This window comes from Curcuma longa, unplaced genomic scaffold, assembly GCF_044706935.1.
Source record: "Curcuma longa cultivar G26 ecotype Majalengka, Jawa Barat unplaced genomic scaffold, ITB_CL_G26_1.1 contig_20213, whole genome shotgun sequence".
Classification (NCBI taxonomy): domain Eukaryota; kingdom Viridiplantae; phylum Streptophyta; class Magnoliopsida; order Zingiberales; family Zingiberaceae; genus Curcuma; species Curcuma longa.
Genome location: NW_027431306.1, coordinates 8,386 through 18,695, shown reverse-complemented (window position 1 = coordinate 18,695; position 10,310 = coordinate 8,386). Strand labels below are relative to the sequence as shown.

General features: G+C 33.4%; 1 pseudogene; it reads right to left on the bottom strand.

Annotated features, from left to right (window-relative positions):
- Positions 1-2,608: 2,608 nt before the first annotated feature.
- On the bottom strand, positions 2,609-4,064 carry LOC141817360 (uncharacterized; annotated as a pseudogene).
- Positions 4,065-10,310: the final 6,246 nt, after the last annotated feature.

Here is a 10,310-nt window from a genome sequence, read left to right as displayed (position 1 = left end):
AAAATACCTCTTGATTACAACCTTTAATCCTCGTTTAACTTCATTATTATAAACATAAGTTCTAGAATATTGAAGTAATAAGTTTAGGAAATATGCTGAAATATCAATAAAATAATAAGAAATTAGAAATGAGGAATTTATAAATGATTTTGTTAACATACTTTATACTCTATAATTTAAACAAATAAATTATATGGCTTACGCTAAGATTTAAAATATTTGGAGCCGTGTCGAGGTTTTAGTTCCGGATCAGAACGATATAATTTCGGTACTGTATCGTACCGTACCAGTATAGTTTCAATATTTTTAAAATATAAAATATATTAATTAAAATAAAAAATTTAATCTAAATATTTAAAAATAAAAAATAAAATATTTTTTAAAATAATAAGATAATTTTATGGGGTTTAATTAAGCCTATTTAAATTATTTTCAACTATAGTTAGGAATTGAATATTAAAATCATTATTAAACCAAAGTTAAAAAAAAAGAATCGCTACTGGCCACGCGCGGCCCGCACGATACCTCCAGAGGCATCGCCGGGCCCATGCGATGCCTCCAGTGGTGTCGCCAGGCCCGGGCAATGCCTCCTGACGATATCCTGACCGGAACGCCTGGTCCGTTGGTGAAATGAAATTTTTCATCGATATCGCGCGATACAGCTCGAGATTTCAATCCTGGGTTATCACAGCATATAGATGTTGATGTAATTGATTATACCATCGATTATCAATAATACCTCAATATGATTGTCAACCTCCGGTATTATCTTTTATTTTCATTTTCGCTCCATCCATTGTTTCATAGATAATTGACATTGTTGGTTTTTGATCTTAGTCAATTAATTTCAAAATTTTTACTAATGGTTCAATTGGAACACAAATATCACGAGCCCTCTTCCAAAAATCTTCCATCCTTTATGATGTTGTAATTTTTTTTTTGGGTTCTGATGCGAAAATCAACATAAAGCACAACGGAAAAAAGAACCACCAGAGATCCATACGAATTCTTGATTAATCGTTGGTCTAGAAAGTTTACCTCTAGATGCGCAGAACCTTTGTGAATTTGGAGAGTGAAGTTGATCTCAGTGCGATCAATACATTCGCACCTCTAAGGTATCCACACGAGCACACCGCCAAGCCGCTAGTCTCACGAGTACGCCACCTAGCATCCTGTCTCACAAGTAAAATTAGAAATCTCTATCTCAATGCCGTAGTGCTAGCTACTATTTAAGATGAGATTCAAAACCTAACTTTTAGGGTTTACACGATTTTATCATGTTATTAAAAATCGTGTTATATGAGTATAAAACTAACAAGTTTTAAGATCCAATTAGATTAACCTATTAATCCAACAAGTTTAAGATCCAATTAGATTAACTCATTAATCCAATACGTGTTCCAAAACACATTACTTAAAACTTAGGTCTAGTTAATTTTAGTCATACTAAAATAAATCAAACTTCAAAATCAATACGCTCTTTGTATGTGATAGTGACTCTAATAGGTTCTCCAAATTCAATGCGTTGACCTAATAGGTTCTCATAACATTGATAGTGACTAAAATCTCATTTTAGAAACACAAGCAATGAGTGACATCTAGTAATGCATCATGGCTACCCAAGTGACAAGAATGTCGTAGATTCGACCTAACCTATTTATGACTATTTTATTGTATAACTTAGTCCTTTTGTCCATAACATCTACATTGATTTACAAGGCATATATAGTATCATCCACTCATCAATCTATGTATTTTTTGATCTCTAAGTAGACTTTAACCAAATAAATTCAATATCTCATATTGACATACTTTAGCATGGTCATGCATTTCAGTAGTCCTACTTAATCAAGGGACTCATAGATATCACTTCTGTTATATGGAAGGGACAAATTCTATTTACATCACTCACATCCTTCTGTATAGCTTATTGCATACCCAGTGAATGACTTTATAATAAACTTATTACAGGTAATGTTTGTCAATACTAAAGTACATACCTTCTTATGTAGGGAACCATAATGACTTCAGATGCGAGGGTTGTTTATACCAATAGTCAGCTTATAATAATCCATGAAATCAAGGGCGTAGCTAGAGCTTGTTTATACCAATAATTGACTATTATTTTAGAATGTTTATTTTACAGTGCAACCCACCAATCCAGCCTAGTGCAGTCTAGAGCCCAATGTAGAATAACAATTGAAGCCTAGGACAGTTAAAATCCTCTATGGTGGAAATATTCTCATGGTGGGTTATCCAGTACATATTATCTAATATATATCTATGTGTTAACTTGATATTTCATATCTATGACTTGTAAGATTAAGTCATAAGTTAAGTTATATGTTAGTCTTAAACCATGAATATTGTCCTTGTATATTAGTACTTGACTATGGATAATTAAGAATAGTATCTATAGTCTCTCACAATCAATTCAAATAATTGATATGTTATAAAACCGAACCTACCACTCTAGTCCATTATTATATTTATTCAAATTTGCATAGATTTTAAAGTAAATATAATAAACACAAAATGTTGCCTTTTATTAAAATATGATACGAAAGTTCCAAATTAATCATCTCATGATTGACTCTTAGGGCTGACACTAACAATTTTCTACTTCTTTCTTTCTTGTGCTTGTGTTATTGTATGCTTCCCAATAACCAAAAGTGCACATTCTTTTTAAATCTAAAGAATTTGAACAAGACTTTCAGTTGAAATAAATTCTATGGCAAATCAGGTTATTCTTGGTCTCAATAATTCATGGTCATTTGTAAATATTTTCATCAAATTCACAACTTCATCGCTATTATATATGAAGATTGTTATTTGTTTGGCTTTCTCAATACACTTTTTTACTTTTGTCATCTTGTCAACATCTTCTAGCATGAGATCGATACAATGTGTTGCACAAGGAGACCAAAACAAATGTTGTTTTTCTATCATCAATTTGGTACCAACGACCTTATTTGCACATTTGTTGTTTGTGACCATATGCACAATATTTTTCTCTCCGATTTCATCAATAATTTTATTTAACAAAAATAAAATAAAATCAGCTGCCTTTGCTTTATTGGTGCAATCAACAGAACTATGAAATATCATATTGCGGTCATAGTATATCATAAAATTTATGATTGGATTCTTGTTGTGCGTGTTACGACCATCGCATATTATTGTGCATCCATACTTTGACCATTTTGATTTTAAAGTGCTCAAATATCCATTTATCTCATCCACCTCATCTTGTAAATAAACACTACCAATTTGGCATCCTGTGAGACCTTTTATTGCTCCAACCTCAGTAATGGTGTTTATCATGGATTGATAGTATGGACCACTATTTATTGCATTAAGTGGAATAACATTATATATGAACCATTTGTTGCCTTATCAACATCTTTTACTTTTTCAACACCAAACTAGTTTTGATACTCTTATGTTTCGTGGGAAACATAAAAGAGTCAATTCCTTTTGATGGTAATCGAGAACCCTCTCATACACTAAAGCTTCGAGACATTCCTTTTTTCAAACTCTGATCTAAGCCAGACGAAGAACTAGAAAATCCTACGATTATAAAATTTGGTGTAGTTAAGTACATTAAATTGATAAGATATGTACACATGAATTTAAAATATTATTTATATATTGTTTACCTTGACCATAGCGATTACGCATCTCTTCTTCAATGACTCTTGTTTTACGGCTTTCTATGATGACTTTTTGTAATTCTCGATTTTCTATATCTTCGATGTCATCTTCATCACCACTACCACTTTCTAATACACGTAATTGATGTTAAGGCTATTTGTTTTTTTTTTTTTTTTTTTGCATTAAACTTCTATTTACCTTAGAGTCTTGAAGATGTTTTCTTAACATTGATGATATTTCCTTAGGGGCTTTGTGACATGTCTCGACATTTCCAATAACATATGAAATATGTTGTTTTAATCTCGTAATTCCTCTGGTTATAACTTTTATACAAAATTTACATCATATTATTTTAGGTTATCACCTGCCATTTGACCAAATGACCGACTAATATTAGGGTTTATGTCATTTTAAACAAATAAATAATAATACATAATTTGACTCATAAACTTTTAAAAAACTCACATAATAAACTATTATTTATTCATAATTAGATCTTTAAGCTTATAATTGGTGTTTACAGTACTGGTAATTCAAGAATCATGATATGAGAACACATATTGAACATTTAATGATGTGCTAACAGTTTAAGGATGCGCCTCAAACACTAAACAAGATAATAAAAATAAATGATAAACGATCATATCCTAATCCTTCACATCAAAAATTGCATTACATTTCTATATAACTAACAATTTAGTTACAATCATGCTTATATGATAAACATATATAGCTAACATTTTATTTTTTAATCACATAAAAATAAAGAATTTGTAATAACTTAGTAGATTAAACTAAAAAATTTGAAAACTTACCTTAAACAAGATTGTTTGCTGAATATATTGAAGCCGATGATAGAAGAAATTAAACAAAAGAGCTCAGCAGATGACTATGAACTAAAGAAGAATATGTTCAAATTTATGAATTTATGGTAGATAGGTACTGAAAAAAGACGACAACGATGTGATGCATATATCAAACCTGTCTTTTTTCTTTCAATACAAACAAAACATTAAAAGACTGAATTAAAAGCAAAGTCAAATCAAACATAAACGATTAAAAAAGAATCCAAAGTCTTCTTAATCAAGAGTTTTGTTCCGTTCTAACTGTTTCATTCTTTTGTCGTTATAACGCCAAAGAACGCCGTCCCATAGCAACCCGCGTTATTAATTCAAAATCTAACACAGCATGAGGCAGTCAGTTAATACCGGAATGTCCGTTCCGACGAATCATGGGTTACATTAGGTTGAGTTGCATCAAGTCGGGCACAACCTATGTCTGATCCCGACCCAATCGACTTGGGCACAATCCATCTAAAGGGATCAAGGAATATGATTAAAATATGGAAACGATCAAAAGGGAGCTATTTTTACTGAATCTTCAAATGGGCATCTTTTTTTATTTCTCATCAAAAACCCACTTTGTGCTTTCTACCATATATACCCTTTGAACTGGCCTAAATTGTTACATCCTCATCTGTTTGCCCAAAGCAAATGGATTGGAAGGTCAATTGCTAGGGCACTCTAACCTGTCATTACTGAATATTCTCAAAAATCACTTCCACTCACACTATTGTGGTATTGTTGCTGGCATGTTTTGCCGATGCTTGTTGCCAGCTTGTTGTGCTTATCAATGAGATTCTCTCAGGTTCTCAATGAGATTTAATTGCAAGGAATGCCATTAATAATCCTTCAAACATTAGTAGCAAGTTTGATTCATTTCCTAGTTTAGGATTTTAGGGCTTTATGTCGTCATGAGAAGTTTTAGGGTTTATGCTTGTTCACATGTTCTGTATACTTTTAGAGTTTATATTATTTGAAGTTTGTGTAATCATCCCATTGTCAAGCTCTAGAAGACACTCCATATATAAATGCTGCTCTTGGAAAAAACTACTGCATACACCTATGCTGCCCAAATCTCAAGCATGCACCACTTGCTTTGTTCCTTCAATCGAGGACTTGTACAATGCCTATGTTTTGTAGTTGTGAATAGTTTAGTTCTATGTAATAGTTTTGTCAAAATTGCTATATGGAGCCCAAATACCTAAAACCTAAAAATAAGCCCTGATGCGGTGAAAATCTATTGCCTTGTTAGATATCGCTAATGAAGCTTCCTCTCGTGTTGTAGCAGGACCTGCATGGACAAGCACGTGTTAGAGGGTGTCGACAATACCGGAGAAGCCTCTATGATGTTAAGTCAATCTCCAATGATGAAGCTTAAGAGATAAAATAGAATGCATAGTGAAGAAACAGGAAGAGTGAGCTAAAGAGAAGAAGATCCCTCTACTTGATGGATATACCTAATACTTTATATGTGGAGGTAGGTGGGAGATCATAGTTAAGTAAGGCTTGTGATAAGGGTAGATGGGAAGTCATATCTAAATAGGACATGTACTTGTAATGGACCATGCCTAAGTATGACTTAGGATGACATGGGTACTATACTCAAGTATGACCAGAAGTAGATGGGATGGGGGACCATGCCCAAGGAAAGTTACGTAGACAATTGTCGAAAGCTCGGAAGACTCAACTCAGATTGGCTCGGTAACTCAAGGGAGGATGTGCCCAAATGCATGTCAATGCTAGAAGATGCTCGGAGGGGCGGGGTATATGTAGAGCTCGGGGGTCGAGTCGCGTAGGGCGCTCTACAGGGCCGAGCTGTCGAAGGGATCCAAATGGTTGTGCTACGTGTACAAAATGAGTCACTTGGAACACTCGGGTCAGGTGTCGAGTAGAAGGGGTGGCTTGGGATGTCGAATCATATCAAGGACGTGGACTATTGAGTCAGATAAAATACTTGGGAGACTGGGCACCGAGTGCTTTGGAGACTGAGGAAGGTGCTCGGGTTGTCAAGCACTAAGAATGCAGGGTAGAAGTGCTCATATTGTCGAGAAGTGAGATAACCAGGGTGGGAGATGCTGAGGTCCGACCGAGCTAGGAGGAGTGCTAATGTCATATGTGCTAGGTTAACTGACATGGAGCCAAGCCATGTTGGCTGATTCTACCGAGCTAGAGGGGATCATTATCTAGGGCTATCAAGCCCTATTGTTTTATGGGCCCTATAAACTCATACAATACTTTGTTTTGCAATTGTCAACAATTTAGATCTAAATAATAATTTTGACCAAAAATGTTTCATTGACCCTAAATGCCTAAACCTTAATTATGAACCATATTGTGTTCCCTATACTCATACAACGTCTTTATTTTACAATAGTAACAATTTAAGTTTATGTAGCAAGTTTATTTAAATTACTACACAGATCCAAACTGCTCAAACCTAAAATATGAACCTCTTTTGTATTACCTAGACCCTATGTACTCTTTCTATGTCTTCCCTTTTCAATTCATACCAATTTAAGTTCATGTAGCAATTTTGGAGAAAACTATCAAATGGACCCAAACTAGTCTAACACAAACAAACATAACTTTGTGATACCTCAATCTTTTGGAATCGTTCTATGTGCTCCTTTTCAATTTAGACCACTTTAAATCCAAATCAATAACATAGAAGTCATCTTCCCAAATGCCCAGATGCCCAGGTAAGTTTCACAAGGAAGGATGTTAGCCTCATCCTAGGATTACCAAAATCATCGAGTGGTAGTTTCTATACATGTAGATTAGATGCTCCTTATAATCAACTATACTCGCAACATTTTAAGGAAGGACTTGGAGGCAAATCTAAGGCAATTCTACAATGACTAGAAGGAGATTTTTTATTTTGCTTTGTAAATTTTACATATATTATTTTTAGTTGTTTGTTTGTTTTTCAACGATATTCCTAGTTAACAATCATATCGCTTATTGATTATGTAGATGATTTTGATATTTTAAGCCATCTTCTCTCCTTCCCCTGTCATCCTCCTCCTCAATGTCCTAAAATGAAGTAGGTTCTTCCTCCTTTCCTCCCTTATCCTCCTTTCTAGTGTTTGACACACCTCCAACATATGACACTCGACACACATGTACAACATCTCAAGCCGATTAGGGATCAAAACTTCGGTTTGGCTCGAGATTTCAAATCTTGCATCAAAATACCGTAATTAAACCCAACCACGAGGGGAACATCATTTACCCAACAAGAGGTATAGAGGTGAATAGCTCTCTTGAGTCAAAGCATGATAGTGTAGTTGTAGTATTTGGAGTAATCATTTCTTGTAACGAATACAATTTGATTAATAAACTCATTCCAAGTTCCTACTTGTAATATTCAACATCAAACATAGATTAAGCCTCTTGCTCATGAAAGAACTTGAGTAGATTAATTTCAACATGAGAAAGAAGACAAACCATTGAATCTCATTGTAGAGGACGATGTTTTGCCCTTTGGAGCAATGTAATATTGGAATTTAATACAGGGCACACTCATGCGACTAAACTTTAGACTCTACTTATATTGAGGACCCATTTTGATTTAGTGTTGAGTGCCACCACCCCTCCATTTTCTACTCACTCACAATTTTAGGAGGTAATGTTTCTCTTCCCTCTATAAATACATACCTTATTTTGATACTAATACAATGAGATAGTCTGATATAGTCATTTGGGGTTTCCCCTATGCTTTCTTTAAGAAAAGTTACTAGATTTTCTTTCTTCTTTAAAACCTACCACAATAGTTGCCAAACTTCAAAAGACTCAGTCATTCTTTTTCTAAGTTGATAACAATTATATGTACATGCACCTTCATTTGACTATGTTCTTTTCTATTAGTTGTTTAGACATAAAGCCAAATTGATTCAAAGAATCTTTTATCTTTCCTCTTATTCTCCTCCCAATCCTTTATATATCTAATATTACCTACGTTTCTTTATTTTCCTTTCCTAACTTTACAATCTGACAATATCTTTCTCCTTATCCCTAGTTCTTAACTTTTTATAAAACTTATCAAATGCTTTTAGCCTTTGTTGTACTTATGACTGTTGTGTGCCTCAATTTTAGTTCCTTTATACATATTCATATTTTCTTAATTTGTACAACTTTGGGAATATTTCAAACATGTCTTCTTTAAACTAATAGTCTTTTGTACTCCCCTATACCACCACTAACTTTTTTAATATACGTTTCACCTCTACCTTTAGACCTCAAAGCATTAGTATTACTGTCTTGATCTTATTTGGTATTAAAGTCTACATTTATAACATTAATTTACAAACTTTTCATTTCAAACTTCTCTGATCATTCTATCCGTATATGTTGCCTAATGTCCCACTTCAATTGAGCCTATTGCTTCTAGCAAAATGACGATACTTCCTCTTCGTTCAACATCAACCATTTTCCAGCCATTTTAAAGTCATTGTTTGGATAGATTTTTTTTTTTTTTTGTATGAGTTTATTTCTCTTGTTTCTTTTTCTCATATATTCTTAAATCTTTTAGCATTTATTCTCAACGATAGAATGATATTGTTTCTAGATTTGCAGCTATTTTTCTTCTTTTTTTACCATTATTTTCTACATGATCTTCTCCTCGACAACATACTATCTCTATTCTTCTTCTTTTTATCTCATTTTTTGTCAGCAGTTTGCATTCTTCTACTCTTTAGTCAATTTAGAACTCTTTTATTGTCTTTATGATTGAAACTTGTGTGTTAAGTGTGTATGTTCTTATTTTAATATGTTTTTAATGCTAACCACTGAAACTTTTGAAACTGATTTCTAAACCTTGATTCTATCTTTTAGAAGTATTATATTACTGTCCTTAAATTCCATTATTTAGTTTCCCTTTTCAAAGTTAGAAACATTTTCTTCTTTTAAATTTTCTAAGACCTTTGTCGAGTAAGCATTCCCCAGGTAATATCTTAAACATTTTACATATAATTTGATTGCCTTCCTAGTAAGATTTTTTTTTATTGTTATGAATATCTTCATTCTTAAAAGTAACTAAATGCTCATGTTTCTTCTTAAAATATGTATTAACAACCTTTCAATCATAAGATACAACAAAATCATGTAGATCTTTGTATTGTGTAGAGAATCTCCCAAGGGATAAGGTAACCAGGTGGTGACTAGTGAAGGCCTATCGCATCACTTGAGGGGCACGACATATCCTTAAAAATAGGGTTAAGATTCATGTCGATAAGTTAGGATCAAGATTCATTTTCATAATTGTGGGCAACTATGTGGTGAAGGATTAAGTCTCCATTTGATGAGCTAACACTTGAATTAACAACACAACAATTGTCATTAAGATTAAACCCTATTAAGTGATCTAATGCTTGATGCATAAAGGGGATTTATGTTATTGGATGTAGATTCAATGTGTAGATTCAATAATCCAGTTCGTTAACATTAATGGGCTATTAACGGATTATGAGCTTGGGCTTGATATAAAAGGGAGAGGTCAAAATTCATTTGGATATATTCTAAATTATTGGCTCTTTTTCTTCCTTAGACTCTTCCCCATTGAGACCAAGATCCAGTCACTGTCCATTCCTACAAAAGACTTCCGCTGCATTGTAGTATTTGCTCTGGCATCAAGAAAGAGATACAATGACATCGACTCTCGATTTAGGTTAGCCATTGTTTCAATTCAGTTTTCATTTTGCTTTATAGATGATGATAACTAGGTCCTGTAGATATATATCATTAATTTAGTTCGATGTGTCAGTATTGCTTTCATATGGTCATCAAAACTGATCATGTTCTGTGCTGTATTGCTAC